The sequence below is a fragment of the Panicum virgatum genome, chromosome 7K (assembly GCF_016808335.1).
Source record: "Panicum virgatum strain AP13 chromosome 7K, P.virgatum_v5, whole genome shotgun sequence".
In the NCBI taxonomy this organism is placed as follows: Eukaryota; Viridiplantae; Streptophyta; class Magnoliopsida; order Poales; family Poaceae; genus Panicum; species Panicum virgatum.
The window spans coordinates 40,588,028-40,611,072 of record NC_053142.1 but is presented as its reverse complement, the minus strand read 5'-3'; the positions used below and the strand labels follow the sequence as shown (position 1 = coordinate 40,611,072).

General features: G+C 44.2%; 1 long non-coding RNA gene across 1 annotated transcript; it reads right to left on the bottom strand.

The window, feature by feature from the left end:
- Window positions 1-1,320: 1,320 nt before the first annotated feature.
- LOC120641346 lies at window positions 1,321-3,953 on the bottom strand. Its single transcript, XR_005662243.1, has 2 exons — window positions 3,669-3,953; window positions 1,321-3,580 (listed from the first exon to the last, which is right to left on the bottom strand). It is a non-coding gene; the product is annotated as an uncharacterized LOC120641346 (long non-coding RNA).
- Between the last annotated feature and the right edge of the window lie 19,092 nt (window positions 3,954-23,045).

Below are 23,045 nucleotides of genomic sequence, written 5' to 3'. Positions count from 1 at the left end.
AAGACAACATGGTCACCAACTACAGGGACACCTTTGGACTTCAGGTGGTTGAGGGCACCGATTGCCTCGGTGCCATGGCTATCCATGCGGAGGCTTAGGCGGGGGATGCCCGCGGTGTGTGTGTGCGCGCGCGTGTGCGTGTGTGTGCGCGTGTGTGTGTGCGCGCACGCGTGTGTGTGTTTGTGTTGGCATTCATGTCCCCGGTGGACATGTCCTGTACGCATGCCTTGGTCAACCATCTTGTTTTGGGAGAGTCTTCCTTGGGGCCTCCTCCGCTGTGCTAGGAGGTCACGGGGTGTGTGTGTTCACTTCTTTCTTTAATGAGTGAACAGAAGTGTCTATTGTTTGACTGGATCCGAGGTTTGAACAGTAAAGCCAGGAGGAAGGTTGTGAGGGACCTGGTGCAGGATTACTGTTGCACTATTGTAACATTGCAAGAGACGAAGATGGAACTGGTACAAGCGGCTGACATTAGTGAATCTCTAGGAGCTAGGTTCAGCAGCCAGTTCGTCTTTTTGCCTGCTGAGGGAACTCGTGGAGGTGCACTGATTGCTGTGGATGAGGACTACTACACTATAACACATTCTGAACATCGTCAGCACACTGTTACGGTATGTGTTGCCTCATCTCAGTGTGCCACTAGTTGGTGGATTACGGTGGTGTATGGGCCACAGGGAGATCATGAGAAGATTGAATTCCTGCGGGAGCTACGTGATGTTAAGGCAGTGGTAGGTGACCAATGGCTGGTAATTGGGGACTTCAATTTGATTTTGCAAGCAGAAGACAAAAGCAATGATAATATAAACCGGCGGCTCATGGGAGAGTTCAGAAGCACTATCAACTTCTTGGAGTTGAAGGAATTGAGCTTGAGAGGGAGGAAGTTTACTTGGTCGAATAATACGGATCAAACTAGAATCGATCATGCATTTTGCACAGTTGAGTGGGATCTGTTGCTGCCAGCCTCTATGTTGCATGCACTTCCCTCAACGGTATCTGATCACAGCCCGTTGTTACTGGTGGGAGCTTCAGCAATGAACACTTTCAGGGGGTTCAGGTTTGAGTCATTCTGGCCGAAGATGCCGGGATATCATGATATTGTTCAGCAAACTTGGGGACAGGATGTGGGTGTGTTCAATCCTTTTCTTAGGCTGCACATTAAGCTGTCGAGAACTGCAAAAGGCACTTAGGCAGTGGGCTAAGAAGACTCTGGGTAACAACAAATTGTTGTTCTACGCAGCCAGGCAGCTAATTGCTATTTTGGATATTGTGCAAGAGCATAGACAACTGAGCAGTACTGAAATCCTGCTAAGGAGAGACCTGAAAGCAAGATACTTGGGTTTGGCAGCGGTGGAAAAGCTTAGAGCACGGCAACAGTCAAGATTGATCAGCATAAGGGCGAGTGAGGCCAACAGAAAGCTGTTCTACTTACAAGTAAATGGCAGGCGGCGAAAAAATTTTATCAGGCATTTTCATGAACCAGGGGGGATCATGCATACCCATGAAGAAAAATCAACCTGTGTGTACCATCACTTTTCAGGCAGGCTCGGCATGCAACAAAGCAGGGAGGTGTCAGTCGATTGGGATCTCATCCAGTTACCTAGGAGCGACCTGCAGCACCTTGAGGCTGAGTTCACTGAGGTAGAAGTAAAGGCAGTGGTACAGGATATTGCATCAGAAAAGGCACCTGGCCCGGACGGTTTCATTGGGGTTTTCTACAAAACAAGCTGGGAAGTAATTAAAGATGATGTGCTGTCAGCAATGAACTTTTTCTACAGTAGACATGACCAGCATTTCAACTTGCTCAACACAGCACATATTGTACTCTTGCCAAAGAAGGATGATGCAAGAACAGTAGGGGACTACAGGCCCATTAGCTTATCACATAGTATAGCTAAGCTGATTTCCAAGGTGTTAGCTGTCAGATTATCTGCTGAACTGGATACTATGGTTTCTAGGGCTCAAAGTGCTTTTATAAGGAGAAGAAGTATCCATGACAATTTCTTGTACACTCAGAATCTGATCAAAGAGCTTCACAGGGCAGGGAAACCAACACTATTCCTCAAGTTAGACATAGCCAAAGCTTTCGACACAGTACGTTGGGATTATCTACTTGAAGTTTTGCAGCAGCTTTGGTTTGGGGACAGATGGAGGGCTTGGGTGACCACCCTGTTAGGTAAGGCATCATCTATAGTATTGCTAAATGGCGTGAGAGGGAAATGGTTCAAGCATAGGACAGGGCTGCGACAAGGCGATCCCCTTTCCCCAGTGTTGTTTATCTTGGCAATGGAGCCTTTGCAGCTGATGCTCAACAAGGCTACAGAACAGGGTCTCCTTACACCAATTTGCAATAGGAATGCCAAGATCAGAGTCAGTATGTATGCAGACGACGCTGCTATCTTTCTGAACCCAATTAGTGATGAGGTGCAAGTGGTGCACAACATTCTGGCAGCGTTTGGGAGTGCTTCTGGTTTAATCACCAACAATGCAAAAAAGCACAGTGTATCCAATTCGTTGTGACGGTTTGGACTTGCAACATGTAATGGAAGCTTTTCAGTGTGCGGTTGGCTCCTTTCCTTGCAAATATTTGGGACTGCCGCTGCATGTGCGGGCAATCAGAAGAGTCGACATACAGCCACTCATAGACAAAATGGGGGGTAAACTAGCTGCTTGGAAAGGAAGATTGTTGAACAAGGCCGGCAGACTGAGGCTCATCAACTCGGTTCTGTCCTCACTACCTACCTACTTCTTGACTGTGTTCAAGCTGCCAAAATGGGCAATTAAGAAAATTGACAGAATAAGGAGGACCTTCCTCTGGAAAGGGGCTGCAGAGGCAAATGGTGGTCATTGCTTGGTACAGTGGAGTAAAACCTTGAGGCCAAAAAAGTTTGGAGGTTTAGGCATTCTTGACCTCGACCTCTTTAGCAGGGCCTTGCATTTACGTTGGCTGTGGTTTCAGTGGACAGAGCCGGAATGGCCTTGGGTAGGCACTGAACCACCGGTTGATGCAGTCGACAAGCAATTATTCCGAGCAAGTACTGTTGTAACTTCAGGCAATGGAGAGAAAGCTAGCTTTTGGCAATCCACTTGGCTGTGTGGGCAAGCACCGATGGATCGGTTCCCCGATCTTTACAAGTTGGCGTGGAGAAAGAACAAAACCGTCAAGGAAGAATTGCTAAATCAAAACTGGACAAGGGGTTTATGGAGGATGCAGTCAGTTGATCAAATGGCCAGCTTCGTGGAGCTCTGGGATCTTGTGCAGGCGGTGCAACTATCTGATGGACAAGATACAATCTCTTGGAGATGGACAACGGATGGGGCCTATACGGCCAAGTCAGCTTACAATACACAGTTCTTGGGATCTTATAGTAACTTTCGAGGGCTTAGTGTTTGGCAAGCAGAAGCGGAAGGAAAGCATAAGTTTTTTGCTTGGCTTCTACTTCAGTGCAAGATTCTCACAGCAGATAATTTGTTGGCAAGACGGTGGCCTTGTAGTCCAACCTGCACCCTTTGCACTCAAGAACCCGAGACAGCACCTCACCTCATCCTACACTGCGCATTCGCCAGACAAGTGTGGGCGAAGCTGGAAATTTGGTCGCAAAATCTGATTACGATTCCGGCTCAGGGGATTGACATCATGGAGTGGTGGGAGAAGGAATTGGCAAACCTACCCAAGAAGATTCGACGACTCAAAGCAACGTTGCTGATCTACGGTGCTTGGAACATCTGGAAGGCATGAAACAAATGGGTGTTCGAGCATCAGATCTTGACACCAACGGAGGTACTGCAGGAAATCAAAGCTGAGCTAAATTGTAAGGTTCTGGCCTGTGGGAAACCAGAGTTGTCTTTGTTCAATGTTTAGTTCAGTACTTTTAGAGCTTGAGTTTCTCCCTTTTATGTAATAGCACTTCTATGTAAGCTTGAACTACTTCTTTCTCCTTAAATGAGAAAGCGGAGCTCCCGCAATCTTTTAAAAAAAAAACAGTAGCAGCATGGGTGCAGCAGATTCGTTCATACGCGGCCTGTCAAATCCAACGGGTAACGACTACCACATCGTCAGTTCTGCACGACGGACGGCGAGCGGCGCAGGCGCAGCAAGCCCGCAACCAGCTGTGTCGTGCCGCACCGAAAGATCTCCGATTACACGAACGAACGACGACGCCTCCTCGCCGCCGTCAAAGAACGCGCCAGAAGCAGCGCCACCCACGGACACCACATGGGCCCCGCCCTCCTCGGGCGTCGCTGCGTGCCTGCGTCCCTGGATGGGATTCCTCTGCAGAAGTTCTCCCTCATGTGTCCGAGTCCCTGGTCATGTACTCGTGTCCGTCCTCACGTGCACGGGGTGGGGCCTGCTAATTAGCGAGCGCTCGCTACGAGCCCCGCTAAGTGATTCCCAACAACTGCAGACTTTTCATTTTTTGGAATTTTTTTATTTCCGCAACTTTTTATTTTTGGTATATGATAATTTGTGTATATAACTTTGATATATAACTCGTTAATAACTGTGAGAACTGCCCAATTTGCACTCAGTTTAGATGAAAATTATTGATTAATCCATTAAGATGAGAGTTAACACGTGTCCGTCTCTCGACATACCACATGTTAATCCACATCTTAGAGGTACTTAATCAACACAATTCATCTAAAACGATCGCAAATTCGGTAGTCCCGGTATGTATGTGCTCCAACATATACCCATGATCCAGCATATGCACATACCGTTTACAATTAGATACATCGCCTCAGAACCACAAATTGCAGTTTTACATTACCAAAGTTCATTACAGGCTCGATATAGGAGGGTTCAAACTATCTTCCATTACAAGTTTTGGGCTCACGAAAACCATATTAAACAGAACTTAGATTTTATTATGTTTACATGCTCTCACGAAGTTCGGTTATGATAAAAACCTATTAAGATAATAGTGTCTTGCTCAAGGACACCATCACAGTCACAACGACCTACTCCTCCCCCGCATTCGGGTCGGCGGGGTAGAAGTGGCCGAACACCACTTCCGGCTCACCTACAACTAGGTTTAGAAGGCAACCTGAGTACAAAAGGTACTCACAAGATTTACACGATTAAATAAACAAGGATCAAGCAATGGCTCAAGTAAAAACTTTAAGATTAAGTAATTATTGCATAAGCATTCACTCTCTACACAACCACCTATCAGAATTAATTACTATTGCCCAAACCCCCATTAAATTTTAGTTAGTTAAGAGTATAACATACAAATGACCATAAAGGTAACAAGAACCATTTCCACACAACCGGGTTTCTACGAAGAGTTCATAGGATAATGAGCTTGCTCATAACCGAGAGCGCGGCAATTCGAATTGATTAAAACCTTGCAAGGGTGTACTACTTTACCCACACGACGTGAGGACCATGCGGCTCACCCAACCGATCACGTCGGGCAAGGGGGTACTCACGTCAACCATTCCCAACAAGGTTCAACCGTTGAAGGTACGCCTAGCTTGTGCGGAGAGTCACTTAGGTCCACCGGGAACACCCCTAAGCTCTCTACATAACCCCTTGGCCACGCATCTAGATCCGGGCCTCAATGATCAAGTCAAGGAAGGTAATTGGCTCATCCGTACCATTATTTGGATATGTGGTAGTACGAAAAGTTGCTCAAAACCAACGTCATCCACGGACGGTCCTTAATCGATCCAAGCGGACTATGCCCATGTGACTTCATTCTCTAGGCCCTACCATTCCGCTCGAACCTCGATACTACCAGACCATACGACCAAGCCGAACCAGTGCGATCAAGGGTAACCGGATAAATGTGATCCTCCAAACTATTTCTGTCTAGCCAGCACTATAAATATTCTAACCAGGGCTAAGCATCTAGTCAAGTTAAGTGATTAACTGACTAACTAGTGCCAAGAACAAGGATAACAAATCAAGGAAGGATAATGCACGCAGATAGGTACAAGAATACAATACATACATAATATATAACCCAACATTACCCGGTGATATAACTAACTAACTTAGATTAAATAGGAGCAAAGAATCATGCTTAGCTGCTTGCCTTGGTTGACTTCGAGCTCGACCGCGAACTGGACTCCGGGTTCAGGCTCAACGGACTCGGTGGGCTCCACGGGTTCGACCTCCAACGGTTAGGTCACTATAATGCATGAATGCGATGCAAGAATTAAGAAATGAACTTACACCGCAAGAATAACTCATGGAATAATTTGGGAATGTAGAGGACATTACAAAGAGCTCATGAAACTTGGTTTTGCAGTAAAAGGATTTTCCTAGAATTACTTACAAAAATAACAAACTTCAGCTGTCCTATATAAGATAAATCAGAAAATGTATGTAAACTTAACTAAACAAATCCAAAAAAATTATCATAGATACTAGACATGAAAACAAAGCTAACAAAACTAGTTTCACCATTTTGTCACTTTCCAGCAAAAAGTTATGCAACAAACAACATTTTGGACAGCAAACACGAAATCGAGATAAAACCATAACAAACAGCAAGGAAACATATAAAAAACATTTTTCCTAGGTAGATCTCAGCGATACGAACCCAACAAAATAAGTTTCATATTTTTCGGAGCTATACACAAATTTCTACGTATTTTTCAAGTTTGCAGACAAATAAAGCATCACAAAACCCTAGCAAAAATGCTAGATGCACCCCTGTAGGATCAAGAACACCGACTAGAGGGGGGTGAATAGACGGTTTAAAATCTAAAGCCAACAACACTAGAGAAATTTAATTAGTAACAAATGAAAGCCCTATGTCATGCTATTGATATCTCTAGATGGGTTTGCAACCTAGGGTGACAAGATACAAATCAAGCTCTAGTAAAGTAAATTGCTCAAGGTAAAAACAAGAATTAAAGTGAGCAAGAGAAGTAACCAAGCTTGACACAAGAATTTATCCCGTGGTGTCGATGACTTGCCGGTCACTCCTAATCCACGTTGAGGTGGATTCCAAGAATCAACCGCTCATCTATCAAGAACCTCTTGATTTTGAGCCGGCTTGAATCTAGGAACCGCTCCACACCTCGATTCCACTAGAGTTGCTCTTCACCACTCCGGTGAGGTGCGCACAAGTGGAAATCGAGGCATACAAGATACAAGATATATATGATATGAATTTTAGCTTGGTTAGCACAACCTCACAACCACAAGATGAACATAAATAGATAAGAGTAACACAAACCAACATAGTTCATCACACATTACAAACCAAATGTTCAAATCCAAACACAAGTCTCAAATCGAGTTCATGCAAGACACAAATCATGAACAAGTAATGCAATAGTTCAACACAAATAAGCACGAGTAGCAAGCGGAAGCCGAAAGCGAATGATCTCCATGAGAAGTCCATGAGCTCCCCCTAGATCCAAGCACTCCAAAACTCCTTCTCCTCCTTTGGCATCAATTGCCAAGAAAGTCAATCCATCGGCGGTGGAGGAGGTGGTGGTGGGTAGAACGGCTGGTGCGGGTAGAACTGTGGAGGCAGCACTGGAGCCGGAAATACTGAGTAGAAGTGGTCAAAAAACCCGGTGAAAGCTGTGCTGAACGTATCAAAGCGCTGCTCTAGCTGCTCCAGCCTCTGCTCAAGCTGCTCAAACTGCTCAGAAGAGGGCAAATCCTCAGAGAGTGAGTCAAGAGCTGCTATGTCTGAGTGTAAACTCTCCTGAACCCCCTGCATCTGAGCCATCATGGGCTGGAACATCTGCTGCTGCATGTTCTGGAAGTTGAGGTTCATTTGATTCTGCATCTGACTAGCCAACCCCGCAATCTGAGAGGACATGCTCTCCTGCATGGATGCAAAGAAAGGGTCAAAGTAGCCAGCTGGAGGAGCCCACTGCTGCTGTACTGGAGGATGCGGTGGTAGCATGGCATGCTGAGCTGCAGCTGCTCCCATGTGAGCATCATCATTACTATCATCAGCACCATCTTGCCACTGTGCTTCAGCATCCATATCATCTCCAGGGAAAGGAGTCAAGGGCCTCAAAAGAAAAGCATTGTCATTCTTGAATGGCCTGAAAGGTGTGTGCTGGCTTTCACATATCCCTCTGAAACTAGACTTAACCTTGATGATGGACATAATGTATGGAGCAAAATATAAGTTCATATCCATGTTAAGCCTTAAATCTGCAAGCTGATCCATGATAAGAGCAATGACATTTATTCTATTTCCGTTTATGACATGAGATATCACATTCCAATAGTGCCCTCTAATTTTGTCCTTGTTGCCACTCTTAGGCATGAATGTGACTCAGACAATCTTATTAATCACTGCAGGATGATGTCTCAGACCCTGAGTGCCCCCAAAGCTTCTAGCAATTCCAAGATGTGCAGGCTCATAGAACATGGGGTAGTCATTCTCATCTAGAGGGTTTTCTAACACAACATTCATACTTTGCTCACTAGTGATGAAATTATAATCCAATTGATTTGCCTCAGCAAACTGTGCAAATGTAGCATAATAGGTTCTTTTGCCAGTTGTCCACCTAAATGTTTCCTCAACCATGTTGATCTCTAGAGTGGCATAGAACTGACGTATCACAGTTTCATTCCAATCACACCTATGCTGCAGAAAATTTGCTAATCCCATTTGCTGAAATCTATCTACTAGATCAGACATGACTTGTTGTTGTCTCATATAGCCTAGGTCAATGGTCTGATGTTTGAATACATTCTTCTTAACTAGATGACCAAAGTAAGCATCTTTTTGTACCTCAGTTTTGAAACAGAGAATGTTGGTGTCACGAGGCAAGCTGAACTGATCCACTGCCCTTGCATTGGCATAGCTCTCTGCAGTCCACTGTCGGCTAGGTAGATCTAGCCCCATCAAATCTGTAACATCATCCTCAACCCCCTCAGTCTCTTCCTCTGAAGATTCATCACCTGCATCTCCTACTGAAGATGCTGCAGCCATCTCACTGAGATTTGGAGCATAGTCCACATCATCGTAGTCATCACTGTCTCTTTCCAATAAACCATGGTCCAAATTTTAACCATAGCATCTCCTCATCACTAGGAACAAGATCCCCAAAGTATTTTCAAGAAACCATGGTCCAAAAACAGATCGGAGCATCTAACCCTAACTCTTTCCAATAAAGAAATCCAAGAACAAGAGTTAGGGATTCGTCAAAATATTGGGAGGTCATGATGCACAAACTTGAGAAGAGTCCGGGGATGTTCTCGGACCGTCCGGGAACCACGCCAAAAAGCCTTGACCTTATCGTCTCTGCCACGTGCTTGAGAGAGAAAGAGAGAGAGCCTTTTGATGATGTGTGCGGTTTGGTGGGAGGTTGTGAGAGGGACATCCATTATAAGTCAAGTCTGGCCGACCCCACCTTTCTGTCCAGTCGCGGACTGTCTGCGGAACCCTGGCGGACCGTCCGCAGTATATATTTTTTTGTTGAAAACTTCTCTGCAGAGCCTCTGGTGGACGAGTCATGAACGGCGGACGGTCCGCCTCTTACCCGCGGACCGTCCGCGCTACCAAAAATCTGACAAGTCTGAATTCTGCCAATTTTCTCAATTCCAACTTCAATTTGGGATCATTGCTCATAGAAAAATCCAAAAATCTCAAATCTTGCATAAAAACCTTCAAAAGACTCATATGAGCAAGTTACAATGAGAATTCAAAAATAAATCGAGTAAAATCTTGAAAACTCATAAATGGCTCAAAAATACCTCAAAAATTCAAAAAAAAAACAAAGAGTGCATGAAAGAACCATATGCCACATGTGCTAGTTTTCAAGCCACATTTGAGAAGTCAATGATATTTAACTCATTTCTTAACTTGCAAAACCGAGATTCATCCAAAGGCTTGGTAAATATATCGGCTAATTGATCATCCATGCCAATACCATCAATCTTGATATCACCCTTGTTCACATGATCTCTAAGAAAATGATGGCGGATATCAATATGCTTGGTTCTTGAATGTTGAACCGGATTAGAAGCAATCTTCACGGCACTTTCATTATCACACAACAAGAGAATTTCATCAAATTTCACACCATAGTCAAGAAGAGTTTGCTTCATCCATAACAATTGTGCACAACAACTTCCAGCCGAAATATATTCCGCTTCGGCGGTTGAAAGAGCCACGGAATTTTGCTTCTTTGATGACCAAGATACAAGAGATCTTTCAAGAAATTGACAACCACCGGAGGTGCTTTTCCTATCAACCTTGCACCCCGCATAATCCGAATCCGAGAATCCAACCAAATCAAAATGAGCACCCTTGGGATACCATAAACCAATATTAGGAGAATATTTTAAATATCTCAAGATGCTTTTGACGACGGTCAAATGACATTTTTTAGGTGCGGCTGGAAATCGTGCACACATGCAAACACTAAACATGATGTCGGGCCTAGATGCGGTCAAATAAAGCAAACTACCAATCATAGAACGGTAAAACTTTTGGTCAACTGGGTTACCTCCCTCATCTAGGTCGAGATGCCCATTGGTGGCCATAGGAGTTTTGATTGGTTTTGCATCTTCCATACCAAATTTTTTTAAGATATCCTTCACATATTTTGATTGACACACAAAGGTGCCTTCCTTGAGTTGCTTGATTTGAAGTCCAAAAAAGAAACTCAATTCACCAATCATGGACATCTCAAATTCCCTAGACATCATTTCACCAAATTTCTCACAAAAACTTGGATTAGTTGAACCAAAGATAATATCATCAACATAAATTTGAGAAACAAACAAATCCTTACCAATTTCTTTAGTGAACAAGATAGTGTCAACCTTACCAATTTTGAAGCCCTTAGAGATAAGAAAGTCCCTCAATTTTTCATACCAAGCTCGTGGAGCTTGTTTAAGACCATAAAGAGCTTTAGAGAGCTTGTATACATGATTTGGCTTCTTGGGATCTTCAAAACCGGGAGGTTGCTCAACAAAAACAAGTTCACTAATTTTGTCACTAATCTTGTCATTCAAGAAAGCACTTTTCACATCCATTTGAAAAAATTTTATGTTGTGAGAGCAAGCATAAGCTAATAAAATTCTAATAGCTTCTAATCTAGCAACGGGAGCGAAAGTTTCACCGAAATCCAAATCTTCGACTTGAGTGAAACCTTGAGCTACCAACCTTGCCTTGTTTCTCACAACCATTCCATCTTCATTTTGCTTGTTTCTAAAGACCCATTTAGTGCCAATAATATTATAATTCTTGGGCCTCTCAACTAGATCCCAAACTTGATTTCGGGTGAAATTATTTAATTCTTCATGGATAGCATTCACCCAATCCGGATCTCTCAATGCTTCATCTACACGGTTAGGTTCAAGAAAAGATACAAAAGAATAATGTTCACAAAAAGAAGCAATGCGAGATCGAGTTTGAACACCCTTACTAATATCACCCATGATTTGATCCACCGGATGATCCTTTGCAAGAGTATAATGAATTCTTTGAGGAACAATGGGTTCTTGAGTTGATGGAGAAGGTGCACTAGATGAACCAACTTGATCTTGTACTTGGGAATCATCATTACTTGAATCTTGTACAATTTGTTGTGCTTGATCATTTGAGATAGAAGTTGAAGGATTAACTCTATAGTATTTAAATAAAATTTTTGGGGGCCAAGTTACATAACAAAATTTGAACTTTCTTAACAAGCACAAATTCAAACATACACAAAATTGAATTCAAAACAAAACATACATGCACATGATGCTCCTTTATGCCTTAATGATGCTCATGATGATGTTTTTAACATGTTAATCATATTTAAATTTTTCGAGTCGTGATAATAATATTTTGTTACAGACTATAATTTTAGCATAACTTTCAAGACATACAATTTATACACGTAACTTATATACAACTTCTAAACAACATTCGATTTATACGTATAACTATTTCCTCCTAACTTATTACATAATAATTTTGTAGCACAATTTTATGACGAATGTAAATTATAAATATAGCTTTTGGTATAACTCGGATAAGAATTTTATTAGACAACTTATGTATATAGATTATGCACATAAAGGATCCACATGAATACAAATAATATTAAATGTTAATATGACAAAAAAAACTAATTGAATGGAAAAGTGAAAAATAAAAGAAAAAATCCAAATACGTACCGTGCTGCTGCGGACCTGCGGTGCAGGATGGATCAGTGGGTGCGACGCGCCGAACGCGGCACGTGGACTGCTTGTCCCTCGCACGCTAGCAGCGCCCGCGGCGAGCGTCCGCACAATTGGATTTGCAGCACGGGGTTCACGCAGTTGAAGCGCAGCTCGCGGGGTGCAAGTACGAGTTCATGGCCGCCTTGGCGCCGGAACTCCACCGACCACCGGGCAGGCCCGGATGACTCTATACCACATACTCTTCACAGGTATTCTTGAGATACATGCACCTCTGATCCCCCATATGCATTATTAAGCAAGAGAATTATCAATATCCAAGAAAGATGAAGACAAGTCATGACAATATTGAAATACTTATAACATCACTCAAACACAGTGGCGAACTCAGAAATTGAAAATAGGGTAGTTTTGGCAAAAAAAATTATAACGCAATCCGGTATAAGCTAATAGCACTTGGGAAACAATACAGTATATAACGATCAAATTTACAATAACATAAGTAAAAAGATCCATTAATACACTAAATTCAACAAATTAGTTTAGAACTCATTAACTTACAATGTAAAAAGTTGCAACATCAATAAAACCTTACATAACTAGAAGACTGCAACACTAATCTAGTCTAATGCTCCTGCTTTACGCTTCCTCATGGCCATGAAAGTATGGATTATGTCATGCTCACTTATATTAGAGAAAATTTCATGCTAAATAAAAGTGAGCAATGTTTCCATTAAGTCAAGTGAGATTGAGATGAAATCATAGAATCGCTCCATGTTTCTGAAAAAAAAGTACTAACCAGTGAGGGAATTGCAATTGGATTGCGCAATGGATCTGGTCAGTAGAGTCAGCTAGCTGCCTAGGCCTAGCAGCTAGCTGCAGCATGCAGCAGCCGGAGCCAGGCGGCAGCTCGGAGCCTCGGACGGTCGGGGCTCAAGACGGCGGGCGGAGCGCAGGCGCGTCGGTAGTTCTCGCGCCGGCGGGAGGCCGGAGGCGTGCGGTCGCCCAGGCCCCAGGGACCAGCAGGCATAGCTGAGCCAGCAGCAGCACGGCCCCGTGCCCGCCCAGGCGCCCACGACGCCGGCGGGAGGCGCGCGGCGGCGCGGGTGGCAGCGGCCGACGGAGCCCTCGCGGAAGGTGCGGCCAGGGCCAGGGCCAGGGCGGCAGGACGGTTGGGTTGAGTCTGAGTGGGAGACGAACTGACCAGACGCGGTAGGCTCCTGGGCGTTGGGCTGAAGGAGTTGTTGGGCCGTTTCGAACTTCTAAAAAATTTGGGCCGAAATTTATGGTAGTCCTGGGCCTACCCGGACTACCCTTTGGGCCTGCCATTGCTCAAACACATACAAGAACATGAACAAATGGGTCTAAAATTGCATTTGGACCTCAATTATGAAAAGAAAAGCCTCACATTTGGCCTCCAGAGCACCTGCCGTGAGAGGATCCCATGAGTGCACACGATTGAACCACTTAACCTTCAAAGAGTAGGAGCGGAGCCATGATGTCCAGTAGGATGGTGCTGAGCTCGAGCTGCATGATGGCTACCTGCCGGCGAGCTTCAAAATAAGCTCAAGATGATAATCAATACTCTGCGCGAGCATACACAAAGGAATTAAATTAAGCGCACGCGCGCGCACACACACAAAAGAGTTGAATTATCAAGCATCATAGAGAGTTGCCGCAGAAAGCTCACCTTCTTGGAAAACTTGAAAGACCCGACGATGGCGGAGGACGGCGGCTGGTCGGGATGGCGGTGGTGCACGCGCTGTACTGCGATGGCTCAGGGGTGACGGCGGGCACGTAGTGGTTGGCCTGTAGTCGCCCCGGACAAGCTGCGAGAGAGAAGTGCGCCGCGGTACCCCTGGGCGAGTCCCAGCTCGCCACACAGGCTTGCCACGCCGGTGAGGAGCGAGGTTCGAGACCAACAAGAACACCAACATGGCAGTGCTGGTGTATGCTACCGGCCGGCAGGCTAGCAGCGGTGTATGTGTGCGGTAGCAATGGATGTGGTGAACCGGTGAAAGATAAAGTGATCTGAAACACATAAGATCAAGCAGCATCTCGTTTCAACCAAATTATAGGAACGGGGGTTTTCATGCCGTGATGCTTTTAGCTCGCACCATATAAGAGACACGGCTAACAAACCCGCGTCTCCTATTATAAGAGATATAGAAAACGTGGAATATTATAGAAGACGCGACTTTTAAAGATGTGTCTCCTATATTTAGATATGCAGAAGACACGTGTTTCTGAAACACCTCTCCTTTATCGTATCACCCAGACTTCTTGCTGCATGTGTTGCAACAAGATTATAACCCCATTGATCGAGTAATAGAGGAGAAGTTCTTGATCGAAAAAAAAACTTAGACACATTAGGGGCTAAAGTTCCAAACAAAGTGACTAAAAATATTTTAATCCATTAGCCCTTAAAGAGTATATAAAAGGAGTACATTACTAAAAAAAGCCTTTTCCGAGGCGGGCAAAAAGCATTTTTCGAGGTAGGCAGCGAAAACACATCGGAGCTTCCGTCACGGTTAATTAAGCATTAACCAAGGCGGTTTGCTGCCCGCCTTGGTTAATCAAATAAAAAAATTAAAAAAAAAGAAAAACCTGTGACGAGCCCATCACAGGCCCGCCGGGCCCATCTAAACGGGGCAGCTCGCTGCCGCGGTGTTCGGGAGCGCCGCCGCCGCCGCACTGCTTGCCTGCACCGCTCGGAGCCCCCGCCGCCGCGCCGCCTGGGCCCCAATCGCCCGCCGCTGCCGAGGAGGCCCCGCGCCGCTGGATCCCGCCGCGTCCTCGGCGGATCCGGCAGCGTCTCGCTGCGGGAGGGGAGGGAAGCCGGCGGCGCTCGGGGAGAGGGAGGGTGCCGCCGCCGGGTCCGGATCCCGCCATGCCCGCCGCCGCCGGGTCCGAATACACGGCCGGGGTGGGGGCCGTCGCACAGCCTCCACGCCCCGCGCGCTTGCCGAGGCTAGCCGGCCCCGAGCTCGCCGTCCTGCGCGCTCGCCGAGGCCCACCGTCCTGCGCGCTCGTCAAGGCCCGCCGCCCTGCGCTCGTCAAGCTTGCCGAGGCTCGCCGCCCCGCGCTCGCCGAGGCCCGCCGCCCCGCGTTCGCCGAGGCCCGCCGCCCCGCGCTCGCTGAGGCCCGCCGACCCGCGCTCGCCGGCACCCGTGCTCGCCGGCTCGCGCGAGGAGGGTGGCGGGCGAGCGGGATGGGGAGAGGAAGGAGGACGGCGTGGCCAGCGGGCCCTGTCGTGGGAGAGAGGAAGAGAAGGAAGAGAGGGGCTGCAGGAGGGGAGGGAGAGAGAGAGAGAGACTCAGAGTGAATAGAGTTAGGGTTTTCCTTCAGTTATATAGTCTTCTCAATAACTGGACTCATATGGGCTTTCGCTGGGCCCAATCTATTAACCGAGGCGGTTCTTCGTAACGTGTCCGCCTCGGAAAATAGAGGTATTAACCGAGGCGGTAGTTTTAACGGGTGACCGCCTCGGTTAATGTATTTTGTAAGACGATTTCTCTAACCGCCTCGGTTAATAAAAACTGACCGCCTCGGTTAATCGCTGGCATTAACCGAGGTGGTTTTTGAACTTTCCCGCCTCCGAGGCCTTTATGAAGCGCCTCGGTTAATCAATTTTTGTAGTAGTGGTAGTTGAGTGGCTATGTTCCTCATTTGAGGGCATGTTTGTTTCCTATTTTCATAGGGTCAAAGTTTGGCCCTCCTTAGCCTTTGGTGATCCAAACAGGTGGATAAATGGTGGGGAGGGGGGTGCTAAAGTTTAACACTTAGTAACCCTTAAGCCCCCTTCAAGGTGGGCTATAGAGAACTAAAAGTGATCATGTCCTTCATTCTAAAAGACAGTTTTTACTTCTCTCATCTCCCCACCATCATCAATTAGGGGTAAAGATATCTTTTCTATACCCTTGGCCTAAACTTTAGCCTACAAAAACAAATAGCACAAATAGGCTAAATTTTAGCCCTCCTTTTGAGAGGCTAATGGCTAAAGTCTTAGACGAAGGAACCAAATCGGCCCTTAGTCACTTTTAGTTATTTTGTTTGGAACTTTAGTCCCTTTTAGTCACTTGATCCAAACAGGGGTGACTAAAATTTAGTCACTGCTTTTATTCACTTTGCTTTAGTAGGTGGGATCCAAACACAGCTTTTTAATATCCTCTATGGACAAACATTAACATTATGCACGTACTCCTATTCTTCTAAGGCCAGGTACAAGTATAGCGTGGAATGCAGGGAACCGCGTGTTAGAATTAATTAATCATGAACAGAATCTTAGCTTAGTCTAATTATGATCACTAATTACTTAATGCGGAATTAATTAGATTAATACTGACCAGAGCTTCTTGAATCCATGGACGCCTCTGTAGTTGTAGTAGTAGGGCTGATGACTGATGTAGATGAAATAGACTTGATCTTCACCATTGGAGAGATTTAGATCTCTCTGTTGATGAAGTTCTTGACGAGTAGCAACTCCTCCTTGTGCATGCCACGAAATAGATGAGGAACATCAACTCCTTGTGCCTGCCACGAAGTAGATGAGGAAGTCGCGCTTCCAGCCCCTCCAGTGCCCTAATTGATTGGTGTTTTGCTAATCGTGAGATTAACTGATTAGTGTTACAGAGGGTACCCCCTCCGTCTCATATTTATAGACAGCACTGTGGGACCGGGGCCGACTTATAGATGGAAACATTAGGTGTACCTGCCAATCACGGTACATGAATATATTTGGTATGTTATCTCTAATTTGTGGAAATTATTGCCATGTAGATCTAGGTCGTTATCCTGAGATCATAAATTTCCAACATTCTCCCACTTGATCGAACGGTTAACAACTTAGGTTCACTTTAAACTTATGTTCACACTCAGTACAACAGTAAAACCGGACCAATGCGTCGTCAGTAGTATTTAATTCACTACCGGGACTCCATTACCCACAGTTCACTGCAATACCTCGATAGAACGCTTATTACTTATTTGGGAATGATCATGTATCCAGAATCAGGTCCAAGACCGTTCACAAATCTCATACTTAATTTCGCGAAAATTTAAATGAGATGAGTGACAAGTCTTGAATAACTTGCTAGCATAAACTCAAACTTATTTCTTTAACTTTAATAACTTGATCCTGGGACCTTTCTTTCACAACATAATACTTAATCATCAGTAGTCTAGACATCATCAATAATTATGTTGTTACTCGAATGAATACTGCAATCATAGCAGTATCAATTTGCTGTCTATAAACTTAACACCGGAATATAATTCTAAAGCTTGATAAGTTAAAACATGCCTTATGCAATCTCAGCTTTCATTATGCCAAGTTTGCTTAGAGCTCTCAATAAAATTGCTCTTTTCTGCGAAAGTGAAGGACATAATCTAATGTGCACTTTTACTTCCTCACACTCTTACAGAACTCTTAGCTAAATAATTTATAATAAACAAGCATGCTATGGTGTCTTGTACATTATCCAATGGACCTCTTTTGGATAATATTAAACACATAAGGATTTCCGGCTTACAAATGCAAAGTCAATCACTTAGAGACTCATGCATAAGCTTCAAAAGATTGAAGCATAAGGAACGTCTTCCTTAACTTTATCTCAACTTTATTCTTAGGGTATTAGACATAATTTGCTTTACTATGCAAAATAGAACAACGTATCTTAACATTATTCACATTTACCACTTTGGACAGCTTACATGTCTAGTGGTAATCCTAATACTTTTTTTTTTGGTCCAATCTTAGTGTACATTAGTGCCCAAAGCATAAGAGGCTTTCACCAAGATTAATTTAAATCTAATTGAATGATAGAAATGCTCTCAACCTTAGTGGCATATTCTAATCGCCACTTTACTTAGTAGAGCATCATCCACTTAAGTATTAGGATAGTAAATTTTCCACCTTAATCTCAGTACATACCTTTATCCATGAACATTTAGAATCATGGTAAGCTATAAGCTCAGTATTTTAATTTTCTTTCGGAATCATGATCATGGCAAGATACTAATTTGATTCCATCACAAATTTATACTAAAGCTCATAGACTCAATTTATGGCCTCCTTTATATTGACCTTCAAAACGAATGAGATCATTCTTTTATGCCAACATCAACAGTTATTATATATCACATATTCATGTTGTGATTAATCAACTTATGAGAATCCTCAACAAAATATATGGTAGCTTAAGATGGAGATTTACTTAACTAATGGCATGAGTTAAATATTATGAGATTCTGCTACTTGAATCATCGATGCGGGGTAACTAAGCCCACATCTCTCCAAATCATCTCTTCCTCCTTTGTGAGCTCCCACTGACTCCCACTAATCTCAGCATTCTTTTAAGAACACAACAGTTGAAACAACTGATCTTTGCATTCCTTTAGAAACACAATAGTTGAGACAATTATCGTGGTAGAAATGGTACCCCTCAGACTTATTAGGATATCCATAAATGGTAGCTCATCATGACATAAGTTCTTTATATTTAGTATACCATTGATCAATTTCCTTTACTAATCAAGCTCACACCAGCGATGGCTAGAAATGAACAAGAGCAGCAAAGCTTATGGTCAAATATTTACCAAACAGCGATGGCTAGAAATGATAAATATAAGCCATACTTCAAAAGTCTCAAGCTTCATTGAACTAGTCAAACAGCGATGGCTAGAAATGAACTAGAGCAACAAAATTTTTGAACATTGATTCATTAATCAGCGATGGCCAGAATAATGAATCAAGTCACACTTAACTTTATTTGAGACAATTGGCTTTATGGAGTAATTCTCCTGTCACAGTGGTTTTTTTTAGAGCGTTCTCCATCATATTCACCCTTTATATGAGCCGATTTTCTAATTCAGCTTTTTGAATATCAATCTTTATGGGCAAATAAAATATGGTGATAACTCTTTATTGTCTTACATCTAATGACTGGAGTATCTCTCATTCTTATGAGACATTACAACTGGAGTATCTCTTATACTTGATGAGACATTCCAATTCTCCCCTTCGAATGTGATTTAACTAATAATATCACAATTTCGACAAGGTCTCATCAACAACTTATCGAAGCATTACACAATATGCAAGAAATAAATAAAATAATTCCTTGACAAGATAGCAAAATCAACAATGATGATATACTTATTATCTCAAAACTTAGCAAATGTTCAGAATCACTTATTACTGAAAATAAATATGGCTAAATATATAAAACTAATGCGAAGCATTTAATATCATCATCATCATCATCATCATTAAACTTTGCTCCCCTTGAACTCCCCTGATCTTATGGGTCAGACTTAATGACCTACTGGGAATGCATCTCAATTAATCCACCAAAATTTAGGGGAAACTTTAACTTAAAAGAGCTTATGAGACAACTTTATTATCCTTCCTTTGCACTTGATGAAGTGACTCACATAACTTATATCTTACTGGAGTATCCACATTTTGAACACGCTTATTATAATTCTCCAGTAGAGAAGCCATAAGATATGGCACCAGCAGATCATCAGAGATGAACCTGCCAAGTGCTTTCAACTCAGCAGCCATATTGTATATGCTCTTAATGTGTATACTTAGTCCATTGCGCCCATCATAACATTTAATATTACAAGTTCGATATAGGTGGGTTCAAACTTTCTTTACAAGCCTTGGGCTCACGAAAGACATATTAAACCGAAACTTAAAGTTTATTGTATTTACATACTCTCACGGAGTTCGGCTACGATAAAAACATACCTAAGATAATGGTGTCTTGCTCAAGAACACCATCATAGCCTCAACGACCTACTCCTCCCCCGCACCAGAATCGGCGGGGTAGAAGTGGCCGAACACCACTTCCGACTCACCAGCAACTAGGTTTAGAAAGCAACCTGAGTACAAAAGGTACTCGCAAAACTTACGCGATTAAATAAACAAGGATCATGCAAAGGCTCAATTAAAAGCTTTAAGGTTAAGTAATTATTGCATAAGCAAGAGCTTCCTAAACTATCACCTAGCAAAATTAATTAATCTTGCCCAACCCCAAACAATTTTAGTTGATTAAGAGAGTAATATAATCTATAATTGATCATGGGCGTAATACGAACCATTCCCATCATAACCAAAATTCTACGAGGAGTTCATGGGATAAAGAGCTTGCTCATAACCGAGAGCGCGGCAATTCGAATTGATTATAACCTTGTAAGGGTGTACTACTTTACCCACACGACGCAAGGACCATGCAACTCACCCAACCCGCTAAAGTTGGATAAGGGGTACTCGCGTCAACCGTTCCCAACAAGGCTCGATCATTGAAATTTTCACACCTAGCTTACGCGTAGAGACTTAGTTTCCACCGGAGACATCTCTAAACTTTTCTACACATAGGTCCACCCGGGGACACCTCTAAGCCTCTCTGCATAGCCCTTAGCCACGTATCTAGGACTGCACATCAATGATCAAGTCAAAAAAGGTAATTGGCTCATCAGTACCATTATATTGGATATGTGGTAGTACGGAAAGGTGTTCAAAACCGACGTCATCCACGGACGGTCCTTAATCGGTCCAAGCGGACTATGCCTATGTGACTTCATTCTCTAGGCTCAACAGACTCGGTGGGCTCCACGGGTTCGTTTTCCGATGGTTCAGTCACTATAATGCATGAATGAGATGCCAGAATTAGCATGATGCCATGATTGTGCAAGAAATGATATGCATGAAATGAGATGCATGCATTAGTGTGATACCCTAGATTATGCAAGGTTGATAAGACATGCATAATGAATGGCACATATGCGATGATGCACAAACGTAACACACGCGATGACAAACAATCACTATCGTACACGCGAACAGAAAAGCTAGATCAAGAATTAGCAAATAAACTTATACAGCAAGCATAAATCACAAATTAAATTTAACATGCAGAGGTCAGCGGCGGTCCGGGCCAAAATCCGGTGAGGTGGTGGCCTGCCGGCGGCAATGGAGGGTTGGAGGAGCATGAGGGAAGCGAGGGCTACCCGGGGGTGTGCTCGGTTGGGGTCGGGAACGGCCGGAGGTGGGGGCGCAGCATGAGCAGCAGCTTGGCGGCGGTGCGGGCGGCGCTCCGGCAAGCTCGGGCGAGCGGGATTGACGGAGTCGGGGTGAGGAGCTTCAGGTGGCCGAGGGAAAGTGGGTTTGGGGGTTGTTGGGGGTCGGCGCGGGCTCGAGCGGCGGTTCGGCATTGAGGGGCGAGCGGCGGCCATGGCGGCGAGACGAAAGGCACGGCGGCGGGCGGGGCGGAGCGGCACGCAGCGAGTTCAGCTCGCGGCACCGGCGGGCAACGGCGTGGCTCAGGCGCATGCGGCGCGTGGCGTGCGTCGGCGACGCGGGAGGCGACGGCGCGGCGTGGGCGCAGGAGGGAGCAGGAGCAGCAGCAGCGACAGCAGCGGGGCGTGTCAAGGAGTGAGTAGCGGGGGACACGCGGCACGCGCGACGTGCTCGAGCGGTGTCGTGGACGATTTGAGCTCCTCCCGATTTGTGCATGGGAGCACTCCAGGAGCTTCGAGAGGGAAGCAAGGAATGACAGGCGGGGCCCAATGATTAGGGTTGTTACAATCCTACCCCCTTAGAGAAATCTCGTCCCGAGATTTAAGTGGAGAAAAGATAAATGAGAACAATTGATAAACTCAGGGACAAGGATCGGCCGATGTGGGTGCTAGTCTCTAGATTAATCAACGTAGCTGGGTTTAAAGGTATAAGCATTGCCGGCTGTTCTGCTAATTCCTTACTTGACATGGTTCTGGAAGACATAAGTTTCATAACAACCAGATTGTCCTTACCTAACTGGAGATTAACCGCACCACTGTAGAAACTAATCAATTGCTTTTCCACATTAAAAAGGTCCAGGGCTTCAACTTCTGCAGTGAGTGACTGTGGATAATATATGTGAACACAATCACCATGAAAGTCAGTTGAAAAGAGCCGGTTGACTATTCTAATGCTAGCACATAGTAAGATTTGGCAGAGAAGAGAGGTTCTAAGTTCTGGAAGAATCCAATTCTCAATTTGGTGGTGATCCTATACAGAGAAGATGTCAAGGTGAGTTCTTAAGGATGTCGGAGAAACTGAAAAGGAAGGGTATCAAGGCAAGTTTTTCTCAAGAACATTCTTGCTCGATATTGCTTATTAATTGAGTTGCATGATGCAAGATGCACATGTTGACATGCCAGTTAGTGTACTAATACCCCTAGAAACTCAAAACTTAAGACAACCCATTCACATCGTTATTCGTCTAGGGCCTACCCCCTTAAAATTGGATGGAGAAGAAAAAATATTTTAGGGGTTGCACGAAAAGATAGTCGTAGCAGATCATATCCACACGCATTTAAGCACCAGCATGCACCCTGTGCCACAGTCGTATGCATCCATATGAGGCCCTAGATTCCGTCACGGCACTCTAGTTCGTGGAATAATCACCATTACGAAAGAAAATCATAGGGAGCAACCCAAGTAGCACAAATTGAGGGAGAGATTTTTCAGATTTCAAAAACATCAAAAGCTTTACGTAGACATACGATACACATAACATTAGTTAGTCTATCACATGAATTTCACTATGTCAAACCCACACCCAAACAACATGTGATTATGCAATGCAACAAATATGCGACCTTATTCAGGTTTATTTGAACAAGAATGTAAGCAGATCGGAGTTAGGTGTATGAATCAAGCCGATTAGAAATGAACGAATATGAACGCTAGAAGAACAACAAGATATTTCTAGTCATCAAGGATAGTCGGGATGAATTATCTTCGAGCATTCGAATGAATGGCTTAGAGACGAGGATAATGTGTAGATTTCTTCAAACCGTCGTTGAAGCTAACAGTTGTGATGGCAAGAAATCTTAGGAAGGTTTATAGAACCTCAGGAAGAGAAACTTAGATTCAAAACTCTGCACG